The sequence below is a fragment of the Pleurodeles waltl genome, chromosome 2_2, assembly GCF_031143425.1.
Source record: "Pleurodeles waltl isolate 20211129_DDA chromosome 2_2, aPleWal1.hap1.20221129, whole genome shotgun sequence".
Taxonomy (NCBI): Eukaryota; Metazoa; Chordata; class Amphibia; order Caudata; family Salamandridae; genus Pleurodeles; species Pleurodeles waltl.
Window position 1 is genome coordinate 306,198,189 of NC_090439.1, and position 27,983 is coordinate 306,226,171.

At 45.2% G+C, this 27,983-nt stretch overlaps 1 protein-coding gene across 1 annotated transcript in view; it reads left to right on the forward strand.

The window, feature by feature from the left end:
* The first annotated feature begins 413 nt into the window (after positions 1 to 413).
* The window catches only part of LOC138282350 (galectin-3-like), an 81,852-nt gene continuing 54,282 nt past the window's right edge, over positions 414 to 27,983 (forward strand). Inside the window, exon 1 of the mRNA XM_069219771.1 lies at positions 414 to 552. The gene's annotated coding sequence lies outside the window, so the exon portion shown is untranslated. The remainder of the gene's footprint in view (positions 553 to 27,983) is intronic.

The following is a 27,983-nucleotide window of genomic DNA, read 5'->3' on the forward strand; positions in this document are numbered from 1 at the left end:
TTCAGGTGTTTTCATTCTTGACGTTCTGGTACTTGGAGTCCAAATGTTATATAGCGTAACGGTAGTTAAACGCTATAGTAATGCATAGGCGCACATCCATCACGTGACACTGTCCGCTCAAACACACCTTTAAAAGGTGAGCCAGTGATTGAGAGCAGTTTAATAAAACGTTATGCTTTGATCTGTGTGTAGTGAATACGTTCAATCAGTTCACAATGGGACGTGGACACAATTCGTAAACGCCGTCCTTTCTGCACATTATTTTGTGAAAGAAAAAAATACCAATACAAATCCGATATGAGTCACAGCTTGCCCAACCGCACAAAAGACACACCCGCCCTGAGTAACCCCCCACCTGACACAGGAATGCATAACCGTGTAACGGGAGCTGCCGAACTGGTTTTGTAGGCGGAGCACACAGGGTGTGGCCAGTTCCGCGGATATAGAAACGGCCGAGCTGCATAAGTTTTCACGTCGAGTTCGCGCTGCACGGACCAACATCCAGGCCTTTACACCGATCCAGATAAGGTGAAAGCAACCCCGCAGCGGCAGGTAGGTTACAGCAGTACCCCGGGGCTGAGGTACGGGAAAGGGCGTGCACCGGGCTGAAGTGTGGGGGAATGGAGAACCACAAGGAGACTTCCCAAAATGACGTTATCTCACTTGCATCATCATACAATGATTTATCCTTAGGCATTTTTATTTTCATTTTTGGACGGGAGTGCTGTCTTGAAACCTACAGAATTCCTATACAGTCCTCTCCGGTCTACCTGCAAACTTGAGAACGTTTTAGGACCAACAGAGGCAGGGGTTTTTAAGATCCCAAAAAGTAATTACCATATAGATTTCATAACAGAAAATGGCTTTTAATGTCTTTGTACCTGGCAATCCCACAGGAATCTCTCTCATGACATTACTTAAGTAGGGTATAAGCACCTTTCGCTGCTTTAGGCTCATTAACTTATCTTTTCAACTTCAAAGATACCGGCTATAACGACCATATTGCCGAAAGTCACTACCGGTGTCACCCATGTGCCTGCGTTCAGAGAATAGGGCCCAAAGCACTCACCACTGAGTTCCGTGGATGGGCCACCAGTGCAGTACCCCTCATGTATGCTGAATCCTTGTAGTCCAGCGTCCCTCCCTCTAATATACACTTAGGCTACATAAGGAAGGTGAAATTGGGGTATTTCGGTTTATGTGATTGTATGCTTTAAGAAGGCTTCCTCTACCTTGTGAGCCTCTCCCCTCCGCCTTTATTCTCACCTTTCACTTCTTCTTTAGCTTCATGCTCATTTGTAACACATTTAGCTCGCTCTGTCATTCACATTTCCAACATCCTAATTTTAATCTCCCGCCTGCCCCTCTTCTTTCCTCCCTCTCTTCACTTTTCTCAAACACGTCAAGTTAGCCCACGTCCACTGTATGCAGCTCATACATTGCATTTTTAGGTCTCCCCTCCCAGATACCACACCCTGCCACTTTTTAAAAGACCTGTTGTCAGTTTACAGTGAGCCTTTAGGCAGCCCGTTGCTTATTATTGGTTGGTTTTATTGTCACTCTCATTTGCTTGCTTGTCATTCATTGGCTTTTGTGGACTTCCTTCCTCTTTTCTGTTTGTACCTCTCCATGGAGCATGGCATTATTAATTGTGCCTTTTTACTGCTTACTTTTCAGGCACAATTTTTTTTTTTCTTTCTTCTAGGACTTAAGCACTCCATGAGGGAGCATGTGTTTTCCAGCTGTCTTCCTCCTGTACTCTGCCCCGGCCTTACTGTGTTGCTCTTTCTCACAGATGTTTCTCCCATGCTCCATCCATGTTGGCCCACCCTTTTGTGCTTCTCCATCCCCGTGTTGCTTTCACTCATGTACTTCTCCCACCCTGAACTCCACATTACTCTTGTCAATGTGCTTCTCTCCCACCGTTCTCCACACTTCTTCTGCACCCTCCAAGTTGCATTCCCAACACCTGCCATGTTGCTTCCTCCACCCTCATCCTTCTTGTTCTTTCCCTCACATTGGCCCACAAAGAAGGAAAGGTTAGGGTATTTGCTACAAATGTGAGCTTTAGCTGCATTCAGTGTGAAAAATGTAGGGTTATGGGAAAAGAGCCCTATAGGACTGCATTTTTTTTGTTTTTGTTTTTTTTAAAGAGAGGATTGAGGCCATGTACCAAAAACGCTGCCTGGCTTTTCAGAAACTTTCCAACTGGTGTGGCTTTTCTGACCCAATATGAAGTGGCAAACTAAATAATTCTGGAAGGTGTGAATATGTAGCTTCCTTACCTGCTGCTAGAAAGACCCCACGTGTGTGTCTAAATAGACTTCACTCAGTACCAGTAGTGGCGCCTCTTTCAGGGCTGTCAGGCTTGCAGTTCAGTTTTGTGTGACAATTCTGCCTTTCAAATGTGATTCAGTCACTTTTTTAAAAAGCACAACACTATCACCCCTCGAGGTGTCTGGGTGCTAAGGTGTCTGTGTCAAAAAGCCAGGTCTTCAGTTGGTTTCTGAAGTCTGCCAGGGAGGGTGCCGTTCGAAGGTAGAGGGTGGGTCATTCCAGGCTTTGGCAGCAATGTAAGAGAATGCACAGCCCCTGCTGCAGGTGTGAAGGATGTGGGGGACATATGCGAGGGCGAGTGAAGTGGAGCGCAGGTGTCTTGAGGCAAGATAGAAGTTCAGCTGATGGTTGATGTAGGATGGTTCAAGTTTATGAAGGACTTTGTAGGCATGTGTCAGCGTCTTGAACTAGCATCTTTTCTGGACAGGAAGCCAATGTAGTGTGTTGAGGTAAGGACTGGTGTGGTTACGCTTGGGGAGGTCCAGGATGAGTCTGGCTGCCGCCTTTTGTATTTTTGGAGTCTTCTGAGGCGCTGAGAGGAGATACTGGTGTAAAGCGCATTGCCGTAGTCAAGGCGGTTTGTGGACTTGTGCGTCGATCTTCCTGATTGTGTGACATTTTCCTTTCTTATGTGTTCATGCTGAGTGACATTTAATAACTGACATTTATAATGTTATTCTATACATCCCACAAATATGAGAATACAGGACCACATTCTAATCTCCATATACCCCTAGACGTTCCTAATGGCAGCTTATTCCATATGGTTAGACTCCAGGGTCGCTTTATAGCCTTGGCTTCCTACCTCTTAGATAAACAATCCAGAAGCCTCTCTTTAAACATAGTACAGGCTGGCATCCAGTATCTTGCCAGCCCTTGTAAACACTCTACCTAGCCATTGCTGGCCATTAGCATGTGCATACTAAATTTGGATTTGCTCAGGGTGCGGTACGACCAAAGGCCAGCACTGCAGCCAGCCTTCTTTAGACCCTGTAATTCAGACTTATTACAGGTAGAGTTCAGGTTCATAACTGCCAATTGACCCCTTGCTAAACATGAAATGTTCAGCCGGGCATGGCATTTTTTTTCTGAAAAACACGTTTAGCCAGCTGTAATTAAATACTTTTGTCATACATATAACGAAATAGCAAGCTGCAAAATAGCGTCTTAAAAACCAGGACAGGCTGAAAGTCTCATATTAAAATGGTCTTTTGGCATCTGAACAAGCAGATCTCCATGACGGGCCCCCTTTTTCAAGCACCCCATCGACCCTCCAAAACTAACCCCTCCCTCTGACTCTTCCATACTGTACTAGTCAAGCCTCCTATTAAACTGTAGTGCATCGTACTTTAGTGCTTGTATGAGGGAAGATCTGGAAAACAATGCCATAACTATAACCAGCATTTACAATGCAACGGGTCTCGTGTTTGCTTGGGTTAGAGCTGTTGGCGTTGTAAGCTCCTAACCTTACTTTTCTTGCAACAAACTAATAATGAAAAGTAAAACAGTTTCACATATGCGAGCCGATGGCCACCATGAGCAAGAAGGAGACACAAAAGGAAACAGAAGTTCGCTCACAGTAAAACTTATCGGCAAAAGTGCAATTATCCATATTACCGGCAAAAGTGCAATTATGCATGTAACGGGGTTGTCATGCAAAGCGCTCAATTTATGCCCAGTGAGATTGCGCTGCACAGGTAATGAAAAGATAAATTAGTCTAGAAACCAGCTGAAAACAGAGAGCCTCGTATGTTTTCAGTAGTTTACTGGTGTGCTCAAGGAGGTGCTAAAAACCAGAAAAGGCCTGACGTATGCATGCCTTTTACAAATGGAGTCAATTTAATTTTAAAAGGCAAGCCCACGAACTAATGGAAAGAGGCGGGTGTGACATGGGCGTAGCTAGAAGCCCACAGACATTACAACATGGTCCAGAGCGCTTGCGCGCTCAACCCTAAATAATGAACAGTAAGAGAAGAAAATGTAGTCTGGTAACATTATAAGAAGGAATTTCAGGCTGACCTCTACAAAGGTCAAAACGTATTTTGAATAGTTGTCCTTTCACTTTGATGTGACCATTGCGATAAATTCTGAGACAAAATTATGTTTTCAGGAACATTTTTTGTACAGTGTTCTTAAAATAGCAGAAGGGCCATGCAGACTGAGTAAAGATGCTAAGTGGCTCCCTATGTTTCTTTGGCCAACAGTACCTGCATCCTCAGTTAGGCTCACTGTAATGATTAAAAAGAAACTTCATATACCTTGATGCAGAATGGTGTTGACTTAAAAAAAAAAAAAAAAAGACTTGTTCACAATTACACGTGGCCTGTGGCACCTTGGTAGGAGAGTCACAGAAGGGAATGTGTTTTTCTTATTTATGAGACCCAGAAGAAAAGTTAAAATGTTGCATTACTTTTTTTTTCTAATTATAAGTAACATTCATGATTTACCAGGTTACATGAAAGGGAACCCATTCTCAGGCTGTCTGTGCCGTCTGCTTCCTGAATTAAGCTACAGGGTAGCATGCTACCCATGTAAGCAATCCCCTCGGTGCCTGACACAGGGGTAGTAAGTACGAATTACATTTTACAAACAGAGGCTCTGGCTGCCGTCCGACACTAGGTTTCTGCCCTCATCTTCACTGAGTAGTTCAGGACACAAGTAAGGAAAATAGTGGGGGCAGTAATTATCGTACTTAAATGATAATGTCACATCATTATAATTCTTACTTAAAAGGTCACAAGCGTAGTTTACAAAAAAACATTATTATAAAGAATAGGAAGAGAACATTTTTAGTTGTACTTTTTTGTATTGTTTTCACATATCTAGTTGTTAACAAGCTCAAATATGTCTTAAAGTGACAGTATTTTTAAACGGAGATGCAGAACTTTGCAAGTAGATGTTTAAGCTGCGTTAAATGGATAAATAACATGTTCTGGTAATTTGTGTTTGTGTCCTGTTAGTTAGAACCCCATTCCGAATACCGCTGAGGTTACTGGGCTGGGTGTTTGGGTTAAGGTCTTTTACTCGTGATGTCCAAGGGCCTAACCTACTATGGATCCTGAGTAATTGGGCCAAGTACCCATTCCGCACTTGACTCTTTTTTTGGGGGGGAGGGGGGGGGGGGGTGTAACACAGAGGGGGAACACATGCTCACAATTAAAAAATAAGAGCAGCATCAATAAAAAAAAAATGCTTTTGTAAGAAAAACAAGTAATTATATATGTCTACAAAGTAAAATGTGACATTCACAAACAATACAAACGGTCCCCTGAGATCAGGGCTCTATTCTTTCCTAGTCTGGTACCTTGGTCCCACTCCCCCCCCCTTCAAGTTAGCTGTAGTACTTATTCCCCATTCACTGTAGGGGACCTTCAACTTAAGCCCCACTAGTAGTCCAAGTTTCATTCTATCGCTCAGTTTAAAGGTGAAAGTGTTTCAGGGGTGGAAGTGCTTATCTAGAAAGCTGGTTCCCCGCCAAGGGGTGTCTAGCCTGAAATCGGTCATACCTGCCCCATCAGGGTCTTAATGACCAGTGTCTGAGTGTACCCCCTCGGTCTGTGCTGAAGCTGCTACAGCCGTCTCTGTTAGGTGTTCCACATAAAGCCCAGGCAGACTATGATCTGCTGTATTGGAATACCTAGCATGCAGCCCTGCTGCAGCAGCGACCTGGTGGTTCTCAATGCTCCTTAAATGTAGGGTAAGTCCTCCAACCCTCCCTCTGGCAGTATGTGGGGGAAAGATGGTGCGATGATCGTGGTACTGGCCTGTAGTCACAGCTCAGGCCTGCTACAGTCACCACGGCGGCCTGGCTCTTCAGTCAACTGTCTCGACATGACTACACCTTGGTCCTGGTGGGCCCCCTCTGGCATATGGGTTCTCCATCCGTCCACTGTACAGGGCTCTGGCATGGTGGTGCCATCTGGCAGGTGAGGCCACCGACTTTGCCTGCACATGGGTGATGCCCCGCTCGATGAAGCAACGATTATGGCTCACTGCACTGCGACCGTCCTCTTGTATACAAGGAGCACTGACTTCCCCTGCACATGGGCAGCAACCCTCTCCACACACCAGGATTCCTCACTGGACCACTCCAACTCTCTCTTGTTCCTCACATGGCACACTGGTCTTGGCAGGGGCTGGTGCTCCAAGCTTCAATCGGCAAAATCCTCCGTTGTGTCTGAGTGAAATTCCCACCAACAAGGTGGTTAGATGTGTTCATCTTACAGATGCAAGAAAGTTAACATTGCATCAGTAGTCAAAACACTTGTAACCCAGTGTTTGGGAAGCTCTCGTCCTGTTTATGTAACCTTACATAAAATCGAGACTATAAGGAACAGTGGATGGTATGCAACATTTTCATTTGCACATAAATTCCCTCTATAGAGTGATCTCTAACTTTTTTTAGGCCTGGCATGGTCCAAGACCAGTTGAATTTACCATATTTATAGGGTCTGTAAGTTGGTCTTCTTCAGCCATTGGTCTGTCATTCACATTTTTCTTCCTCTAACTACTGCATGCAGCGTAGGGCAGTGGGTCAGCCTAATTCAGCCATTGGCTGACTGCTGCATTTTGCCCTTTCACAAGGAACACTCCTGTTCATCTGGTAACTCCCTTCAGTGCCAGATATTATTATGGCACTTCCCCCAGCAAAAAAGGTTTGCAAAAACGATGGCAAAACCAGCATTGACAAAGCCAGAAGGCTAGTGGGTAACGCAAATATTAGCTTTGCCAGTGCTTGTTTCTGATATGAATGAATGAACCCTGTTTCTCATTTAAGTGGATTTTGGCATTCCTTGTCGGATGGGAAGGGCTATGAGGTGGCATTTTGTGGGATGAAAAGCATTATATAATGTCACTATGTGTTTATGTACGTTTGTCATGCAGGTGAAGAGCTTCCCTCAATAAATGAGCCTGTTTGCATCCAGTGAGCTCTTTATTTCAGATTGTTGTTGGTCAAACCCACCCAGCAGCAACACCCAATTTTGAGTGGGTGTCTGCCTAACCATCTCTATACACGGTACCCACCCTAAATCTATCATGTGGTAACTCTCATTTGTTTCAGCAACTGCTACAGCTACCCTACTAATTCACTTAGCATCGAGAATGAAAAATGTGCTTCTCTCTTCCCAAGAAACTAAGGTATAAGTGCAAGACCACTGCCTCCTAGACTTCTAGCAGGAGACAATGCTTTATCTTTCTTAGGAGCTGTAATGGTGGCTTAACTCCACAGAAAAAACTACTTAAGCAAAATAATATCATTTTTAGGTTATTATGGCATTTATCTTTGACAAGTTATGTATCCTTCCAATATTTTTTGGTTATCTTTTTTGAAAATTGTTACCTTTTACAAACTGCCTGCAGAGGGTGCAGTATGTGCTTCGAGGTGACAAAGATCCTTGTGTTTCTTGACAAAGATTAGCATATTTTGCAACAAAACCATGGTCACTAGGCCTCTAAGAAATTGGGTTACTGGTTGAAGGGGGAGGGTAGGTTGAACCCTACTCAAGCAGCTACCTTGTTAGGGTGAGGCACAAGCAAACCCAAAATTAAACTTGGCTTAACCCTCTGGCAACTTTTCACAGAAACAGTCAGGCTTAACTTGGAGGCAAGGTGTATAGTATTTCAAACAGTAATAAAGTGAACATACACACAAGAAGAATCCTACACCAATTTAGAAAACTAGAGTAAGGTTTAATAATTAAACAAGACCAAAACCAATGAGTAGAACTGGAGATAGGCAGTTTTAAAGATTTCAGTAAAGAGAGTGCGAAAAAGCACAAAGCGCCAACTTTAGATATCTGGTCTCATCGGGACAAAGTCCAAGTTCAGGCTGACCGGGATGGGGAGCTGCCCAGCTACAGGAACCTCGTTAGGCCTGCTGAATAAGAGTACCTTAAATCCTGGTTGTATAGCGTGCAAGGTCTTACGTCAAGGATGTGTCGCACAGTCAAGGCGATGGATCAGTTCTACGAAGCTGCAAGGCTGAGATGCCAGAACCTGCATCAACATCAAGGCTACAAATGTGAGGGCCTGCTTCGGAGAAGCTTCACACAGGGGCGGTTCCAATGTGGCTTGTGAGGTCCTTGTGCTAAGACAATCCAGCTGCAGAGGTTATGCATCGGTTTTGCTCCAGTTTGGGATGTGCAGCAGAGGAGTGTTGGTTCTGCTGGATGCAGAACACCTTCAGGCCCACTTCCTAGGGTCCAGGAGAGGGGTGGCACCACTTGGCAGCGTGGGGCTTACAAATGGCAGAGTCCAGGTCCTAAACTTAAGGTTGTTGGAGCCTTCTGTCTCTGAGGCTGTAGTCAGGAAGTCAGCCAACTAGCCCTTGAAGTCTCTCTGGGGTCCTGGGTTCAACAGATGTAGGTCCATTACTTCTCACCCAGGCAAGAGGGAAGCAATCCAGCAGAGTGGCAGTCTATCTTCCCAGCCGAGTATCCACAGGTCCAGAAGTGTGCTGAAGTGCTAGTGTCGGAGGTCCAAAATGTATAACTGGGCCTTCCTTTGAAGTGGGAGAACCTTCTAGAGGCTTCTCTTTGAAGTCCAAGTGTTTCCTGCCTTCCCTGACTAACTTCAGGGGCTATGCAGCCCTGTGTGTGGAGGCAGGACAGAACCTATTCAGGTATAAGCATGGCTGTGTCCAGCTCACCCTCCCATCCTGCTAGTGATGCCCCACCCAGGCACACCTAAGCTCTCTATTGTGTGGGTTGTTCAGGTGAAATACACAAAGCCCAACTGTCGGCTACACCCAGGCATGTGACCCAGAGAAAGGCTGCAGGCACAAAATGTATAAGGCAGGAAAATGCCAACTTTCTAAAAGTGGCATTTTCAAAATTGTAATTTAAGATACAACTTCACCATGAGGGAGGATTTTTCATTACAGTTCCAAAGACTCAAAACATGAACTGGTCACTTGTTCCCATTTCGAAATTGTCACTTAGTAAATGTAATTAGGTAATTTCAATGGTATCCTATGGAAGAGGTAGACCTTGAAGTAGTGAACAATGAATTTACAAGTTTTGCACTACCAGTACAAGAAAAACTAAAACAAATACATGTCCAACCTTTAAAATACATTGTTCCTGCCTTCTGGGCTGTCCAGGGCCTACGCTAGGGGTGACTTATTTAATTAAAATTAAAGGTTTGGCCCAGGCAAAATTGTGTTTTTAATTCTTTTTTTTTTTCTTCATTTTTCTAGGTGGAGATGACAGTTTAAAACTGCAGACACATGCTGCAGTAGCAGTGCTTAGAAATGCTTCAAGTGCCACTTAAGTGGGTGACAATCAGTGCTACAGGCCCACTAGTAGCACTTAATTTACAGGTGTCACTTTACAGGACTTACAAGTAAATTAAATATGCCAATTGGGTATAAGCCAGTTCTCCCTTGTTTTAGGGAGAGGGCACAAGCACTTTAGCTCTGGCAGTTGTAAAGTGCACAGAGTCCTAAAGCCAGCAAAAACTAAATCAGTAAAATAGGAGGGTTGAAGGCAAAAAGGTAAGGGGAAAACCACGCCAGGGATGCAAGGTCTAACAATGCCCGTTTTTGGGTCCGGCGTAGGTATGGCTTTAGTGGTTCACCAACTTCAGTAAAATACATTCATATTTACAGGGGCTCTAATTTTTAGGCAGTTTTATATAATGTGAACTCGGCTCAAGGTATTAAAGAGCTTTACACAAGGGTCAGATATTTGACACAAGAACCAGCTATGATGCTCTGTTTTTTTTTTTGGGTCACAGGTAGGTTACGTAGTTTGCCCACAATCGGCCATGTGTGTAGTATAGGCCTCGATTTGAACCTTCTTCCTCTGATCTAAAGTCAGCAGCTCTACCTGCTAGGCTATATCATGTCTATGGTCATTCACATTTTGCCTTTACTCACCACAGTATGCAGCACTGGCCAATGGGTCAGTCCTTTTTCATTCATAGTGTCTTGCTCTGTGACTGAGTGGAGTTTGTCTGCTCACGCATGCCCAGCCTCAAAAGGTGTGCGTTTGAGTGCCAGGGCTGACATACCTTTGCTTTTTGGCAAAATGCATATGTTAAAAAAAAAATAAAAAAAATAATAAAAAAAAAAAAAAAATAACATTTAAGGCTAGACCTATTGGCTTTGCCTATGCATGTTAATGTATTCATCAGCCGTGGCACATGTCATGGGTAAACATGATCAAGGTATATTCATAACTGGAATGATTATACCCCGGTTTCACAGTTTGTTGCTTCAGTTTATCGTGTGTGTTTATTATTTTTTTTTTTTCTTTCTTTGTTTGATTTATTTATTTCTTTATTTTTATATATATATATATATATATATATATATATATATATAATTTGTTTCAGGGCCAGATTAGACAATGTAGTAACAGTCCAGCAATTAGGTTTTGCACCCTTGCCATTGCTCACCCCAACAGGAGAAATCGAATACCTTCAGTTCAAGTTTGAGCCTTAAATGCGTTTTGTAAACCTTAGTTTTATGAATGAGAACCTGGAAACTTTGTTTTTTTTTGTTAGTTCATAATAAATGTTTTCTATCATAAGAATTTTTCATTTCTGGGAGGACCGTTTCTAGACGTTTGTCTCAGTCAGCAATTGGTATAATTGATATGCCAGTTAATCCTTAATTAAAGTTCCTAGTGATCGCAGTTCTAAGCCTCTTGGAGGATCCGTGCCAGACCCCTTTTGTGGGGCCACTGGGAGACGGGTGACTGAGCCCCAGCCGTGGTGGTTGAGGATGTTTGCCACTGGTGCACTGGTTCTGACCGAATATGGCTCTGCAAAGTGAGCCAGGTTTACCCTTTGCACACTTGACCCTCAGGGTAGGGAGGATGAGCGGTCACAAGCTTCTGAGGGAGTGTGGGGGCGAACACGCTCAGAATTCAACTATCAACCAACCGACTCCATAACTTTAATTCTGGCCCAAGACTTATCTTTTAAAAGAAAGTACTTTTCATCTCGCAGCATAAAATAGGGGTCTCAAAAAAGAAGTGGTAAACCTGTTTGTGATCTTCAGGGAAGTGTTTAAATACCATTTTGTCGTTCTTCCCCTGCTACATCCTCCCCGCCTTAGTTCCCTAGAGCCAACAATCACTGGTAACATGGGATAAGGTACTAATAAGGCACGGATGCAGTTTACTCCGCACACCCTCAAGGTTAAATCGTGCACAACTGTTCGGTTTTATTTTAACAATTCATGTTCTCCCCAAAGCCTGAAGGTCATTTAGCAGACGTACTACTGTTTTTTCCAGTCTCGTGTTCCACCAGCAGTTTAAGTCCTGTGGTTACCTGTGTTGTGTAGACGCGGTGCAGGACGAGCACTTGTTGCAGGCCCGCTCCTAAGACAGCTGCTCGTCTGAGGCCCATGGCCTCGACATCACTTACACATGCGGTGCTGGGATGGCAAGTGCAGCCTCTGCGTCGGTTGGCAGCAATGTGTTTCTTTGGCGGTTGCGGCCTCAGGGCTGATTTGAGCTCCGGCAGCAAGGAACTTATGACTCCAATATTGGCAGTGGCAACACCAGTTTCTTGGGTAAACAGGATGCCGATCACACGCAATGCCTAGCCATTTCAAAATCTGTCCAGAAAGAACCACTCTGGGAGACCAGGCGTGCTCTTGACACACGGGTAGCTACACTGTCTTCTAGTAACCCACTCCTGTGAGTTTTTTGGAGCTGGGAACACGCCCTGCAGGATAAGGGACACTTCGCTCGCTAAGCAGGCGTCAACATAAAGTACAGACTTCAGGTAATGTTCTTCACCTCTGGGGGACTGGCTGGCATGCCAACACTGGCCCTATTTAAACTGCAATCCCTTTGGTAATTCAGATCTTGGTTCGGAGCCAAAGTGAAGTGGTTTGGGTTACATGGTTTTTTTTTTTTTTTGTTTTTTTTTTGCACAGTTTCCATGCAGTTGATGTGGCTCCATTGTCTAAAATGTCAGAACTGGTTTGGGTTGGTTCAATTGTAGACATCATTTTCTGACTGTTCTTCAGGCATTGCTTTTGTGCAAGGGAATTGCTCTCACAGGAGTTAGCAGTGATGGTGGTCCCATGCAGGAGTATCCAAAACATGGACACAATGAAGTGTGACATCTCTGCATCTGGCTACTATCAGCCTTCCTAAAGCATTAATAAGGGCAGACCAAGCCTATAATCATCTTCTTTTCCTAAACAACAAAAACTGTAGTCTGACTCCCTCCCCCCACCCCTGCCATCCACCAAATGGCAGTGAGAAGGAAGAACTAATCAGCAGCCCCTTACTAACAAGACCTTTGAGTTGCCAAAGCGCTGTCTGCACCGGTTTTCACTTCATTATCTGTTCACCAGCCTCCAGCTACAGGATTGCAGACTACACTACCACTGGCTGGGGTAGCTGTATTCAACCTCCATTGTATGCCATGCTAAACTAGGGGAAATAATAAAAAAAAAATGGATCACACTAATCCCAGTACTCAGACTCTCACTATACTCAGAGCCTGGTACCATACAAGTGTACCACATTCACTTTGCGTTCACACAGACACGTAAACACGGAACATTGTGTTGGTGCAAAGAACTTTGGTTCACAGAATAGTGGATCTTTAAATGAGAAGGGTCAGTAGACTGTCGTCTCGACAAGAAAAAGGTCTGGTCACACAAGTGACTCCCAAAAATGTGTACACTGACCAACTGCTTTATGTGACTTACCAAGTGAATGAATGGTACTCCTTTGCTTGCTAGGAGGACACTATTTCTGTATCCTTCCAGGTCCCAGAACAGGTTCTGGCATCACATTGGCAGTGACGGGCCTAAGCCTTCGCACACTTAAGAGTTGTGATACCAAATACATATACAGAGGGGAATGCAGGCTATGATTATCCCCTTTCACAGTGATGGGGACATTCTGTCCCAGCATTCCGCTTCTTCATTTCTGTCTCACCCTGATTCTCTGGACAAAGCACTGAGAAGAGACCTCGATACATTGTGCAGTCGAGTGAACAGAATCCGATTTTATATGCCACACACCTTTTTATAAAACCTTCTAGCGAATATTTGGGCGTCAAGCTGAAATATGCATGCTGTAACCTCTGATTTATCGGGGTTTTCTGAACACTCTGATATAGCTTCAAAATGGCAGAGCTGTGTTCTGTAAGTAAGGTATGAGAGTTTGTGTACATTCTGAAAACGCTCATGCGAAACTGTTGGCAGGTATTGATCCTTGGTAGAATGAGTTGACACAGTGGGTCATAGTTTGCACCACGTTGTCTTTTGCTAACAGGGTCAGGGTTATCTGACTTGTGTGGGATTTTTTTATTAAGTTCACATAACAGTCTGTGTGGTGTGTGTGTGTGTGTTTTTTTTTTTTTTTTTTTCTTTTTTTTTTTTTGCGGTGGGGTGGGGGGGGGGGGGGGGTGCGTGTTTTTCACGGCATGATGACCGAAACAAAGTAAGGCCTGGTTCCCTTGAGAATATAGAGTTTGTTCACAGTCTGCTCTAAGGGCAAGTCATGTTAATGCCCCTTTTTCTATTTTTGTTATTTAACTTCACATGCCTAAATATAGCGTAAAATGTTTGCAAAAACTGACTAGTTCTTTATATTCAGTTTTATCTTGTATGGTTAACTAATTTATCTTACTCAACTCTTCTAATTTTTTAATCGAGCACAAATGTGGCAGCAATAATGTTTGCATCCACCAAGAGGTCAGACTGGCCCAAGCCTAACTGTGTTGGCAGGAGCTAATACCAAAACTTCTTTTAGGTGACCGGGACGAGAAGATTTCAAGAGCGATATGCAATGTTTGCCCTTGGATAGTGTTTTTTTTAGAGGTGTTTTTTAGGGATCTGTTCACTTGGATTTTGATTTTCTCCTATACTGCTATCCACACATTTCCATGTTCTTCTAATTCCTGGTGATACTCAGACAATATGTTTCACTTTGGACACACTTCTGGTGTTGGTCTTCTTGTAGCGATGCACTAACCTCCACAGCAGAATTCCAAAAGGAGTCACCTTTCAGACCTTTTTCTTCAAGTTGTACAATGATCCTTACTGACCAGTGAAAGGCCTACTTAAATTAGCCAGCAGTAGAATGAATATGAGGCCATATAGGTGTCCCACTGTTTGGTTCGAGAAAGTTCAAATGATAATCTGCCCTCCATTTTGCAGTCGCTCTGAAAACTTCGAGTTGTCCACCGAGAAATGTTTTGTTCACTTATGTGTTCAGGCCTCCCTTCTGATCATGCTGACATGGATTGTCAGGCAGTTACTCAGTCTTCGATTAAGGTAGATCCTCGAGTGCATTGTTACCTCATTATGCTTTGAGCACAGTCCAGCTGTGGTAACTTGTTTTATTCTATATTAGTCATCGTTACAGTAGTGGTTTGGGAGCCCTTTACAGACACTGTGACTGAGGTAATAGTTTGAAGTTGCAATAATATGCACACTGAAGGGTGGCCAATTTTCCGTTGTGTCTTTGTGGGACAGTTCACCCATGCAGCGAAACATTGCACATTTGGAGACACTATGGGCATGCAGAAGCATTAGAATTTAAATGTTGGGTTGCAGTGGGGCTGCGAGTCTCTGTGCATTTTTGTTGCTTAATTCTAAATCCTTTCCCTGTAAATCAAGATATTTTGAAAGATATAACATGCAATTGAGCTTATGAAAGTTCTGATCCCTTCCCCACCTCCTTAATTAAGCCTTGACAACTTGCTCTTGCAACTTTTGAGAGAGAAGTTTAGAAAACAAACAACTCTGATATCCACATGGAATGAAATGGTCTAACTTTGAAACAACAATGGTAATACCAGTATCTACTACACATACTGCCTATTAACCACCTACTGCCACAGGCCCTGAATCACAGGATACATTTAACTATGCAACTAGGATACTTGACAACCAATCTCAGCTTTATCAATTTACCGAAATATCAATATAGCAGATATGTACCAATCTCCAACTTTATTGTAAGGTGTACTTAATTGTATTCCTTATTGAGTGTACCATCTCTAAAGGCTAATTGGCTTGCATTTATTGTGTGTCTTGTTAAAAACCTAATAAATACGCTTTCAAAACTATCAATTTACCTAAATATTCTGGAAAAAATATTATATTTTAAAGCTGGGCATGGCCCAAGGTACAGTCGCATTTCCCTGCGTAGGGCAGTCTGTTGGCCTTGCCATCAGAATCACTGCCACCCTAGTTGTTGTCTAGTGGACTAGTTGGAAACATGGAAGTAGAAGACACACTTTTGATCCTGACCTCCCTTTTGGCCAATTATTGTGCTCTTGGGCAGCAACATTCTGAAGCTAGTCTCTGCTGCGTTTTTGGGAGCATTTAGAATCTATGTAAAAGCTGGTGTTTAAAAAAAAATGGATTGGATATTATCTAGCGAAGTGGATAAGTGTCTCATGGTATATTTCCCAATATGGAAGTAAATATATAGCCATTGCTGTAAATGGCAGTGTGCTGAAGTATATGATCTGCTACTTTTAACAGACAGTTTGATACTGGGCAAATTATACTCTCCTGAGGCCTGTTTTCTCTGACCCAATAAGATATCAGCACTTAGAAACAAGCTTAATAGAAAGCACTAGCACCAAGGGTGTACTCCCAGGACAGTTCCACAGAATGGTTTTCATGCACACATTCATGGCTGTAATTAGCAGGTGTTTGAATATGGTATCTCCGTAGCTGAACATGCTTCCGACTGCATTGTGCAGGAACCTGCTGTACTGTAGCTCCTTCTCACCAACGGACAGGCACCTCTTTTACAGCTCAAAGAGTACTTAAAACAGAGACAGTTGCCAGTGGCAGCTCCTCCATTACGGTGGAGGAGCATCACCCCACTTATAATCTGCAAATTTAAACATGACATATACATTGATAATACAACAATTCTATTATCATTTTGTTTGTCCTGCAAGCTGCCAGCAGAGGCGACTGAGCATCCTCTGCGTCAGACTTAGGGCGGGGTCATCCTCACGGACAGCAGCTGCAGCAGGGAGGAGGAGTGTGTGGGCACACTTCAAGTGCGCATGTCGGTTTGACTGGCTGTCTTAGAACGCCCAGTCTTGCAAGCAAACTGAGATCTCTCCATCCCAATCAGTGGAGAACGGCATAGACTCCCAGTCCCTTTTTCAGCTGAAAACAAGCCTGCTCAGACCAATCCAAGTGCTTTTCTCATGTTAGCTAATTACCAGCATGAGAGCAACGTCTGAATTTGCATTGGGCAGCCTGTGCTCCCCCTTGTACTGCCGGCCAGAATAGGAGGAGAAGAGCAATGAGGTGGCGGCCGGCAGGAGGCGTGACTTGTGTATGATGGCAGACAATGTGTATTCTCTATGCAGGCCAGTCTGTGCACTTTCTGCTTGCAGCAGGCCTTCAAAGTCAAGTAAGTGATAGATTAATCTTGGCAGCACGGCAGGTTTATGCCTTTTTGCCCCACCACTTTTTAAAAGCACTAGTGACAGTTGCCTGTTGTGTGAGAATGAAAATGGGTAAGGGGGCAATTTGAATCCTGGACTTTTATCTATGCGAGCAGTAGGACAGGAGTTAAAATTGACGAGCAAACCTACAAAGTGCTGGATGGTTGGACACCCTAGCCACATCTCTCAAGTTTCCCCACCAGGCATGCATAGCTCAGCTCATCCAAGGTTTTTGTCTTTACATTCTGGCATGCATAGTCCTCTTATTAAAAAAAATCCAAACTTAGTCTTGGATGCAAAAAATAAACCTGGACTGGCACAGCCACTCACCCAATGTATGTCGGAAACTTAAGAGCTCTGAATTATGTTCTAAAAATACATTTTTCCAGAGGGGAGCTAAACTATTTGTAAACTGCATTGAATGAGTGCAGGAAAGACTGGCAACGGTGAGGAAACGTATACTTACACAGCGCTACAACCAAGCGTCCATTGCCTAGTGTAAGTGTAAATCTTATTTTATTCTGCAGGGCTCATTATGGGCATGACGACTTCTTCTCATAGATAAACTGGAGTGATTGACTATCGTGTCACAATCGTTCAAATACTAAAGGGGTGATCATCCTTCTTGATTGAGCAGGCTTCATTCCCTCATCTAAATGCCTCATAGTAACACAGTTGGTTTGGGAGTCTTTTTTTTTTTTTCTGGAGTTTGGCAGCAGTGTAGATTTGTTATTAAGATGGGGAGTTTGTTGCTTGGATTGTTGAAGCAGTTATCCTTGTGTTAAGCGTTTTAAGTTAGTAAAGTGTCTGGTGAATTTGTCAAATTATGAAATTTAGTTCTGACCTATGAAATGACAGTACCTAATGCCACAGGATGGTATTTTAAAGTTAAACACTCATTCAGTGATGGTCAGATGGGTGAATCGTAGCTGGCTCTAGGATGGAAGTGAATCTGAAGTCTGTGGACAGTAAGCTGTTGAAGCCCAAGGGCAGGGGATCCACAGGTGAGCACTACAATACTTTTAGTCTTGGAATCTTTCCCGGGAGTACATGCAGAATCTGAATAAATTGTATTTCTGCTAACCTTAGGCTTGTGATCAGGAGGTCCAAGGAGGCAAATGACATTCAAGGTTGCCTTCTGAGCCCTTGTCTGTTGTATCGAGTTAGCAATGTTGTATCAGCAGGTGAGTGTAGAGGCAGAAAGCCGTGGCCTGCCCATAGAGGAGCTGTGGTGCAAGGAGTATCCAGGGGATGTTCATGCTGATGAACCTGGTTTAGTGGGACCCCTGCTCAAAATCCAGTGTCCGTTTGTCTCTAACGGACCTGACTGATGAGATAAATGAAGGATACAAACAAATCTTCTCGCCAAAAACTGCAAAAAGCCCGGGAAGACTAAGCCAGCATGAGATTAGATCTATTTCTTTTTCTTTTTTTAGATTTGCAAGTACAAAAATTTGCTTAATTCTATCCTTTGCATCTCTATTTGAATAGATTTCAGAACTCTCAATAACTAGCCCCTCAGTTACGCAGTTAGGTTTGACACTGCAGTGTGGCCATCTTTCTGCCATCTCTGAGTGCATACTCGAGCCAAAGGTGAGATAGGCAATTCTTGCAAAACCAACCTTGAAGCTTGGTTAAGTATAGCATACAGTGGTGGGTGTTTTTACTTGAGTTGCCATCTGAGACACCTCAGGTAAATTTATAAGTACCTATATTCTCCGTCGTGTTGCAGTCCACTATTACCCATATACCATCTTGATTTATTGTAAGAAATCTTGTTGCTGAGTTTTGTGATGGCTTCATGGGGGGAGTGTTTTTTTTGTTTCCATATCACAGAGCCTTTCGTCAGTGTGTGTACATTTAAAACCACTAAATTCCACCAATAAGAAATAGACACAGTCCTCTGCCCTTAGTGTTTTATACAAAATATGTGGTAAATTTGCCAAAGTTTTTTTAACTCGACAGCGAGGAAGTCATTCAAACTACTTTAAAATATGCAGCAAACCCTGCACAAAAAGTGTACTGTGAAAAAGTTTCACTATGAAGAATCTAGCAAGAATGTCTGCTGGGTGGGTTGCTACGTATGTACTACTTACTATTTGGAGGGTTCAAAGTGGTAACTACTGCACTGGATTTTTCTCAGTGTCAATATTTCGTTGTAACATGTCTCATAAGGCCAATATGTTTCTTAAATTCTAGAATCTCGTGGCTCATAACTAATTTATTAGTCGCGAGGAAAACTGTGCCAAATTCCCTCTGGAGTCCAAATATCTCTGGCCTTGTTTTTCATAAGGTGTGTGTTTGTTTTTTTTATTTTACTTTTTTGTTTTTTTATTTGAATTCTTTATGAATATTTTTTCCTGAGACATTGTCTTGTTGCCTGCACACTACCCTCTTTCCTTTTTAGAATTAATAGGTAGCCCTGTATTTTTGTTATATTTACATATCAAATATAGGGCCTAGAGCCACTGGACCCCCATTTCTGCACTGCAGACGCAACTCTGCGTCAGATATCAAATGTATGTTTACATTGGTTTATAAGTGGTAAGAAGAAGCTAAAACTAGGCACTGGCGGTGCTGTCTTTATGCGCAAGCACACATACTCTTCACAGCCTGCCATCCACCCCCCAGTTGGCCTGGAACCCAATTACATTCACCCCAGCAAGTGTAAATAAACATCTGACACGTGGCCTTCTCGTACAACATGCATCAGCATTTCACGTGTATTCAGCTAGTTTCGCCGCACAGAGCATCCCTGTCCAGTAGACCAGCACTGAGGCGTTGGCATTGTCATCCCGTCTTTCCCATACTGGATGTCTGTCTGTGCTGGCGAGCGAGCTTAAAATCAACTGCATAAAAAAAATAATGCTACTGCCTGCCAACAGTCTAACAAGCATTGCTCATGTTAGAGCTGATCGGTGAAAAGTTGGGTTAGGCGTTTACAACGCTATCGGCAGAAGTGTATTTATGTACGTAACCGAAAAAGTGCAATTAACTGTGTAAAGTGCTCGACTTCTGCCAAGTGAAATCGGGCTGAAAAGGAGGAACAGACCACACGACACCGTTCTAAGGGGTAAAAGGCTGCTTTAATAGAACAGGTCCGGTGAAACAAATAACCTTGGCAACAAGCCTTACAATACTATGACTTCACTAAACAAAGTTTCCTCCTAACCCCTCCCCCCCTTCCCAGTAACCCTTTATCAAAACCTTTCCCATCTGTCTTACTGCCCCCCTTCTGTATTTCCCTTGCCTTTCCTCCCTTGTGACCCCTTGCTACAACCTCCCTGACCTCAAACTTCCGCCTCCTCCCCTCCCCCCCCCCCCCAACGGCTTTATGTGCAAATCCCCCTGCCCCCACAATACCTGTCTACCAGCGGCAGCCTAATTTCAATAAAACAACAAACATACCACCAAGGTGCAAACAATTACCTGTCCTCTTAAAGCCTTATTAAGCCCGAACATGATAACTCTGTCACTTAACTGAACCCCTTACCAGCAAACAACCCTCCAAAAGGCAAGACAAAAAACTAGCAAAAAACAAGGGAGGGTGGGTGGGCCAAAAACTGCCCGAGTACCGACTCCTGGGTGTGATCACGGCCAACGAGGCCACCCAAACCCAACCCACACCCTTTATACTAACCCCCAAGATACCACCCCTTCCTGTCCCCTACCCAATAAAATAGCCCGGTCGCCCTGCGGCCAGCTCCACCAGCCTGATAAGCCCGGGGGGAGACCAGGCATGCCTGACTTCCCTCTCCCCCCCCCCCAGCCCCCATCGGGCTGAAAAGGAGGAACAGACCACACAACACCGTTCTAAGGGGTAAAAGGCCGCTTTAATTGAACAGGTCCGGTGAAACAAATAACCTTGGCAACAAGCCTTACAAAACTATGACTTCACTAAACAAAGTTTCCTCCTAACCCCTCCCCCCCCCCCACTAAACTTCCCCTTCCCAGTAACTCTTAATCAAAACCTTTCCCATCTGTCTTACTGCCCCCCTTCTGTATTTCCCTTGCCTTTCCTCCCTTGTGACCCCTTGCTACAACCTCCCTGACCTCAAACTTCCGCCTCCTCCCCTCCCCCCCCCCCAAAGGCTTTATGTGCAAATCCCCCCGCCACGCAGGAAAATCGCCCAGTGTTTTCCTGCCCCCACCCTCCCAACCCCCCCTATCTAACGATCCCACAACTTCTCACCCAACAAATCTGCAATGAGCATTCTCAACTCAAGTAAATACATCTCGTTCCCCGAAAAAGACAAATGCACCCCATCCTGTCTAAATAAAGCCAATTCAGAAGCCACCAAATTATCATGCCGCAAGATCGAAAACCACTTTTCTTGACAAAAATTCCTCATCTCCCTGTTCACCTTCCTCCTCTGTCTCTCTATACCTGCTATCGAATATGCCCCTCTCCATTTCCTGCGAGGTACCAAACAAGTCCACACAATATGCGTGCCAGCCCAACGTTCCTTGATCTGTAACAAATCCATTTTCATTGCCTTTAACAAACCAATACCTGATAAAGAAACTAAATCATTTTCCCCAAGATGAATCACTAAAAGGTCCGGACAAACCCCTCTCTCCATCCTACGAGATAAAACTGATAAGAGCTCACCCTACCTCATGCCGCTCTTGCCCACCCAACTGACCTTAATGCTTGACCCATCTAAACCCAACTGCTTCCCAAAATGCCTAGCTGCCGCCTGCTTCTCTGCCCAATGCACGAAGGAGTGCCCAACGATCCAAACGATACAGCATCCCTCAGGACCACCAACACAACCTATGAAAGAACAGCGAAAAAATAGATATAAACACCGAACCTCAAGAACCATAAACAGTGACAGTAAAAGAATAAACAATAGCAGAACCAAACTGAAAGACTATCCCTTGAAACGACCCCCAAACCCTTACTCATCTGAATTGGCGGACATAACGCTTAAAACATTGTGATTTCCATCGCCCTAAATTCATTATTGCCATGTCTGATTTACCTACCGTTCTCACTTCCGTAGCCGCTCAAATTCGAAAGGAATGTGTCCCGTAGTACCGATAATCCATCCCCAGCCAACCCAAAGCCCGCATCAAGACCGCCAGCAATTGGTAAGCCGTCAATAACGAACCATCGTCATGCATAAATACAAATCTCTATGACTCCGATAATCTTCGTGTAAATGGCATCCAAAGCCCAACCGGGCAGGTAGCCAAACCTGTACCCTTCAAAAATACCTCTTGCCCCCTCCCCAACCGATCATTTTTTGATACCCTCAACCAAACCACCACCGCCCGCTCCTTACCTGCACATCCGACCGCAAAATTCCATCACGACCCTGGACTCCCAAAAGCTCTGAAACCCTAAACGCTCCATGAAAAAGCCAAGACATGCAAAGTGATAACAAATGACATTCCCAAGGCAAAAAACAAACCTCATCTAAAACACCCAACAACTCTTGCAGTAAACCTGACGTAATAGGTCTCCTCCTATCCCTCCTTGCCCCCCCCTTCCCTAGCCCACCCCACAATCAAACGCCTGCAAAGCTCCCCTTCCACCGGATCATACCCCCAAAAATACTTACCAAAAAATGATATCCCCGACAACTTACCTGAAATAGTTACTGCCGATAAACCCGACTCTATTTGCTGCATAATAAACTGAACAGCATCTTCCCTCCTTTGGTTAAAAACTTCACAACCCCCTACCCGTCTAACTGCACCTGACCTCAAAAACTCCAACCAAGCCTGCTCGTAACTCTTCCTGGTAGATGGAGCTACCGATTGTTGGACCAGCTGCAACATTCTCATTCTCCTAACTCCCACAACTCCCTGGGAACTGCCGTCTTCTGTGCATCCGCTCCCGGCGCAAGCCCACGGAACCTCTGCCACTGAAAACGAGACAGGGCATCAGCAATATCGTTATTCACACCAGGCACATACTTCGCCTTAAACATCACATTCCATTGCAAACATTTTAACAAGAATACTCTCAACAGCTTCAAAACCTTCTCATCTTTTGCCCTCTGCGAATTCACCAGATATACCACTGACTGGTTGTCTACGTTGAAAACAACATTCCGATTCGCCAGATGTGAACCACAAACTGACAAAGCCACCACCAATGGGAAAATTCAAGAAAGCGATGCTATGTTTCGCTGTTGTCCAACTCGGGGGGCCAACTCTCCGCCGCCCAATGTCCATCCCAAAAAAGGCCAAAACCATGCGCTCCTGCTGCATCTGAAAATATCTGTATCTGCCACTGCCAATCCAAGTCATCAACCAACATGCTGACACCGTTAAACTGTTCCAAAAACCCAATCCACATCCTCCAGTCCTCCTTGACGCTTGCACGAAGCCGAATATGCTGGTGCGGCAAAACTGCCTCCTTCATTGCAAAACCCAAACGACGACAAAAGGCTCTGCCAACTCGAACAACTTTACATGCGAAATTCAAATGGCCTAAAATACTCTGTGCCTGCCGTAACTCAAGTTTTGGCCTTTTAACTGCCTCTTCCAATAAGGAAATAAATTGTTGTACCTTTTCCCGGGGCAAACGAACTTCCAGTTTAACCGAATCAAACTCAATTCCGAGAAAACTCAAGCAGGTAGATGGCCCTTCAGTTTTGTCATTAGCCAACGGGACCCCCAACTCCGCCATAAAACACTCAAAAGTCTCCAACGCCTGACCACATTCACCGGACTGAGGTCTCCCAATGAACAGAAAATCGTCCAGGTAGTGTGTAACAGACTTCACTCCACCCTTATGCTGTAAAAACCATTGCAAAAAGGTGCTAAACATTTAAAAAAGAGAACAAGAAACAGAACAGCCCATAGGCAGCATCCTATCCACAAAAATTGCATCCTCAAATTGCAAACCCAATAAAGAAAAATCCTCCGGGTGCACTGGCGAAAGCCGACTGTATATCTGACTTGGCCATTTCAGCACCGCGGCCACACCTCCTCACCAGAGAAATCGCATAATCAACCGATGCGTAATGCACCACGGAGTCCTCCGCAGCAATAAAATCATTAACCGACGCACCCGCCGGCCAAGACAAGTGATGGATAAGACAAAACTCACCCTTCTGCTTTTTTGGCACCACCCGAGAGGGGAAATCGTCAAATTCGGCAATGGCCAACTGAAAAAGGGGCTTACAATCCTACCCAGCTCCACTTCCTTTTTTTAGTTTAGCCCTAACCACATCGGGGTATTGCTTTGTGGACCTCAAATTGTTGGCCCATCTCCTCAGCCTCGGACCTTGGTAGCATAGCTTAAATCCATCCCTGAAACCACGAACCAAAACTTTTGCATCCTCCGAACGCGGATAAAATTGCAACCCATACGTAACCACCCCTATATTAATAGGAGTAGGGCCCTTTACCTGCCAGCTGTTGAAATTGCCCTCTTCCCCTGTCCATGCCTCTACCCTGTACCCCTTGCCCAGCCCAATTGAGTCCTCCAAAACATTGGTAAACCGGGTGCCTGCCCCCACAGTTGGAACAATCATGCCAAAATGTACATTGCTACCTTGTGCACATGCCGCTGTTGAATGACCAGCAGGCCCCATTAAGTGGGAATTGTCCCCCTTTGTCCAAATCCCACCCCAAAATGGGTGGGACGGCCATGAAAGGGCTTATACTGAACCGGTAAACCACTCGCCGTATGCGTTGCTGGGGCATTCCGAGCAGTTCTCAACCACTGCATCCATAGTTCATTAACAATTTCGCCACAAGCCTTTTCTGGAGAAACCGCTTTCCGGGCCCTGAATTCCTCATCATAATGGAACCGGCCAAATCCACCATAATCCATCTGTGCCCTTCTCACCACATCCATGTATTTCAAAAGAGCCACAGAGCAATCCGGAAAACGCTCACACAAAACACTTGCATAAATCAAAAAAGCCGACGTCCAATTCTCAATTGTCGTGGGAACTTTAGGTCTGCGAGCTAATTCCCACTCCTCGTCCTTAGAGCCCTCTTTAGCCTGGACTTTTCTATGAAGTAACTTAAACACGTCCACAAACTCCCCTTTCCAAAATTTTTCTTTCAAACTTAGAGTGAGATGCGCCCCCAAAGGCATTGACACTCCCATATACGGCAGTTTCTTTCCTTTTCCCAAACCTTGACTAACGCCAGTATTCTGTCCCGTACTCACCTGATCTACCCCAGCCTTACCTGTAACTTCCTGCACCGTACTCATGGAATCACCCACCTTACTCTCATTTCCTTCTCCACCCGCCTGGATTGCTACATCCATCTTCTTCAAGACTTGAACCCCAGACCTGGTACCTCCCAATGCCAATCCCCCATTACCTGTGTCGAATCCCTCACCTCTAGATAAATTCCCAGCAACCTCTCGTCGAGACAGCCGCTCGCCCTGGAACGCCTGCCCGCTCGTTGACGCTTTAGGGGCTTCAACTTGTTCACCATCATCGCCATAGTCCAACTCCTCTTCTTCCTCGCCACCCAAAATAGTGCTCCGGCTATAAGACCTCGACTCCACTCGAGCCCTCGATTCAAAAGATCTGACCTCCAAAGGTGTAACCTCCCTAGCTGTCAGGCGAACCGCTCCGGATTGCACCCTCTCTTCTATTCGGCGTCCCGGAGGTGCCCGGACCCCCACCGCAATAGGACCTCCAGCCGGCCGCCCAGACAGCTGGTGCTCTACCAACACCCCATGTCCGCTCGAAACATGAGGGGCCACACACCCAGAAAGGTACGCTCTCTGGTCCTGTCCTAAAAAATTCTGACCCAACTGCGCTGTCCCTGAACCCCCATACTCCGATGCTAAGCCACAAATGGTACCCTTTAAAATCATACCTTGTCCATCCTGAAAAAACACCTGCCCTCCTGTCCTAAAAATGTACTGATCCTCCACCTCCCACTCTTGCACCCCTTGCCCCACCTGAGAAATCATCTTGGGAGTCTGCTGACGCACTCTGTCACTGTGTACCGATAAACCCCCATCGAAATGCCCACCAATGCCACTATCTTCCTCAATCTGCAGCTCCAACACCTCACCTTCCTCCTCTGAATCAATGACAATAACGTCCTTCTTTGCCTGTTCTGCCATAAATATATGGCTACCTTCACCCGTCGGAAAACTTTCCTCCTCAACGCCTAAATCATTTAATTCGGAGGGCGCGGCCATATTGGCTGCCCCTCCTAACAGCTTTTCCTCAAAAGTCTGGTTACCGTGTTCCCCACCGCTTTCTAAAGCGAGTGGGGCTTGAGGCACTAGAACCTGGTGCGCACGCGTGCTTTTCGAAAAGCTCGCGCATGCCACACCCTCCCCCCGTCTGTCCGCAGGTGCGCATCGCACCCTGCGGCCGTCTGGCTCCTGCCCCAGAACGCGCGCGAGAGCCGCGCCCAAATGCTTTTCCTGCACCACTGTCAGCCGCAACAACCCCAGCACCTCTTCCCGTGGCTGCCACTCTCTGCGCAAAGCAGGATCCATAACGACGTGCAGGATGCGCCGCACCCCTCCTCACCACCGCAAAACCAGGTAAGCCGCCTTGATCACCGACCCCTGCTTCCTCACGCTCGTGGTCCGGCAAAATCGAAACTTTTCGCCCAGCCACGCTCTTAACCTTGAATTTTCTGCCTTTCTTGGGGCTTGTAACCGGGGATTTGCAGGCCAAAACCGCAGCCGAAACCCTGTCGGAGGAAGACCGCTTTGGTCTCCCTCAGCCCCACCCACACTTGCTCTAAAACCCCCTCCTTTATCAAAACTTCCCTCCCAGCCTCCTGCAAAACTTTCAATGCCTGAACCACCTTATTAATTTCCATGGCAACCCAATAACAACTTCTCTCCCAGCCAAAAACTCTGGCCTAGAAACGCCCAAAAACTGCCCGAGTACCGCCTCCTGGGTGTGATCACGGCCAAAGAGGCCGCTCAAACCCAACCCACACCCTTTATACTAACCCCCAAGATACCACCCCTTCCTGTCCCCTACCCAATAAAATAGCCGGGTCCCCCTGCGGCCAGCTCCACCAGCCCGCTAAGCCCGGGGGTAGACCAGGCATGCCTGACTCCCCCCCAAACCCCCATCGTGCTAGTAAAATAGAGAAAAAGTAGTCCACGAGCCGGACAGAAAACAGCGAGCCTCGCATGTTTTCTGTACTTGGTCGATGCGCTCGGAGGGCTAGCCACTGGAAAAGGCATGACGTGTGCATGCCCTCGACTAATGAAACGGCGGATTTTAATAGGCAAGCCCACGAACCAATAAACACTGACGTGATGTCGACAGGGCTCCGAGCCCTTTTCTAATAACTAAAGCGTCTCGTTGTGATATGCGTGCGCATGCAACGCAGGCTCGACCCTAAAAACCATTTTGCTGTGTTGCTTTAACAACCGGTTTGCCCTGTATGGCTCAAATAAGATTTTGCCTTTTGCTGCCCCAACACGTTTCAAGACACTGTGGAACCTGGTTTCAGTTCCCCCACATACCTCTGTCCTCCAGATATAAAATTAAGCACTTCCTGGCAATTCCCAATACTCCCCTGCTGAGCGAACCCTAAAGTTTCCGGTCTGCGCCGTTGCCCCTGTACGACTTTACCATGCATTCCCACGACACCCTTTACCCCATCCAAACCATTAACCGAAAAATATATGTTTTAAATACCATCTTTCAACATACACTGTTTTTGGGCCAGATACGTACTTTGACAGCAAAATAGTAGTGTTCTTGCTGGCACAACTGGCTTTCTCAGAAAAAATGGCCACCGCACGGATGCACGGGTAGCTTGGTTGGGTTTGTCAATGCTCACACCATTTTAATTTCTATTGATTACCGAGTGGTTACCGCTTGTTAATTTTTAATGGGGAGCCTGACACTGAATACCTGAGCTGGATGCAGAGTTGATCTCCGTGAATATCTGTTACCAAGGTATTCTGACAGTAACAAAGGGAAGATAAACATCGGCAGTGGTTTTGCTTTTATTGCAACTGTGGTTGGCGGTGTGTAGACCTTATCATTTATTGCTCGTGTCTACTATATAAATATAGACACTCTGCAGTGCTGTATGGCCGTGCCATTGGTTCTGTACTGCTAAGAAATTGAAGGTACTTTTTAGGTGTGGCCTTGGAGACCTCTAAAACGCAACCCCCACCAGTCCCCCAACACGGCAAAAACAGATCCTACCTATTATACATACAAAAAGGGGATTTTTGTCAGCAGCCTTTCATTCCCTGGTCTGTTAAACTGTCCTTCACGTTTATAGCACACAGAATGGGTCAGTGGTTCAGTCTACATTAT